The sequence below is a fragment of the Tiliqua scincoides genome, chromosome 5, assembly GCF_035046505.1.
Source record: "Tiliqua scincoides isolate rTilSci1 chromosome 5, rTilSci1.hap2, whole genome shotgun sequence".
NCBI lineage: Eukaryota > Metazoa > Chordata > Lepidosauria > Squamata > Scincidae > Tiliqua > Tiliqua scincoides.
Window position 1 is genome coordinate 66,748,834 of NC_089825.1, and position 1,905 is coordinate 66,750,738.

At 45.2% G+C, this 1,905-nt stretch overlaps 1 pseudogene; it reads right to left on the minus strand.

The window, feature by feature from the left end:
* Positions 1-883: 883 nt before the first annotated feature.
* On the minus strand, positions 884-997 carry LOC136655013 (5S ribosomal RNA; annotated as a pseudogene).
* Positions 998-1,905: the final 908 nt, after the last annotated feature.

Here is a 1,905-nt window from a genome sequence, read left to right on the forward strand (position 1 = left end):
GGGTTTTAAACTGGTTTTAAAAGGGTGCATTTTCCTCTTCTCCAGGGATCAGCACATTCCTTCTCATTTGCAGGGGCCATTTGTGTTGTACCAAAACCATTTATAAAAAATCCGTGTATAAATAGGCTGGACCTGTACTTCCCTCCCCTTGCCAGTGCAACCATGCTGAAAAAGCATATTCTGTATCCAGCAGGGGTGGGGTGGAGCAGTCTGCTTCTGAAGGGAAATAGGATTTAAATGCTAATCATTTGGTGATATTCATGCTGGAGTAGGTCTATTGCCTAGACTTGGAAACCTGACAATGCCTGGCTTTGTCCCTTGCTGGCCCTGCATGTATTTCAAACAGATTCATTTTGTAAACCTCCTGCCCCACAATGGGTCTTCTTGGACCTGTACTAGAGAATTTGCTGGTTCTAGTCTGAGGAGAGAAAGGGGACTGGGAGGCTGCAGGTAAGGAGAAGAGAATCCAGCATGTGCATTTCACCACCAGATCTACCTCCTCCCACAGCTTCCCCACCCCATTCCTCCCTGTCCAGTTTTGCCACCTTTCAACCCTTGTTCTATGCTCTCCCCCATGCTCCCCCCCCCCGCTGGCTTACCTGCTAGAGCGTGCTTTACAGCTGCCTTATGGCAGCCAGTACTATCAGAAAACTAGTTCCACCAGTAGGGCAGCCCAATAGGATTGGGCTGCACTAGTGTGATTTAGGTTTTTAAAGAAACAATATGTATTTTTGGATTTAAGGGTAATTTTTGACTATACGCCATTACATGCTTTCAGAAACTAACCCTCACAAAAGATGCGAGCTGACTGTACATGAAAAGCACTGCATGAGAAATTCTGCTGGTTGGTTGGCAACCTTCAGACTCGAAAGACTACGGTATAAGCCTACAGCACCCGGTATTCCCAGGTGGCCTCCCATCCAAGTACTAACCAGGCCTGACCCTGCTTAGCTTCCAAGATCAGATGAGATTGGGCATGTGCAGGGTAACACTAGTCTCAATCAAAACTCTCCTTTGCCTCCCTGGACATTTCTCTATTGGAGTGGGGTGCTCCAAAATTCACCTCCAAATTTCGAATGGAATGAAATTCAGTGGCAACTCAGCCATATGGCAACTGCACTCCGTAGGTGGTCAGTCTGGGGTACAGCTCACTATGCAGGACATTCAGTCATCACCACATCAGTACAAACCCAACTTCTCTCTCAGTTTGCAGAAACAGGAGGCGGGCTGGATGTCTTGCATAGTGAGTATTTATTAGGGTGTATATTATCCCTTCAAAAATGCAGCAGCCTGCCTGAGGGATCCTGAGGGATCAATGTATTAAAAATAGAGAGGTATAAAAATGAGAAGAAATAACATCTTTTTAAAAAATATTTTTTTAACAATGGGAAATGGCTCATTCTTATGGTTGAGGTTTCATCCTTTCAGCCAGCCATCCAAGACTTTTTCCTTACGGAAGTACACATGCGCAAGCAGAAACAGGCAGAGACTTGGTTAGAGAGGGAGGGAGGGAAGGAATGAATGAATAATTTTCCACGATCAGGCACATATCCTAATTTAAAGTACACAAGTCAGCATTCAGATTGTAGATTAAAATTGCATATGTGAACCCATAAGACACAAGCAATCAGCTCAAAGACCAATTTGCAATCACAAATAAGAAGCAAATTCTTGCAAAGCCATGAAAAATCAGGGGGGGGGGGGAATTCACAGGGAAGTCATCTTGCACAAAAGGAGAGGTCCAATACAATGGGACTTTGGCACAAGAATTTCTTGGAAGAGTATGACTCTATGTGCAGTGTTTTTGCCTCATCCCTGAGCAACCATAGCCACCTCAGTGATGTCACTAGGGTAGGCATCACCCAGTGCAGGGCAGGGAGAAGGTGGTAATGGGGGCAGATGGAA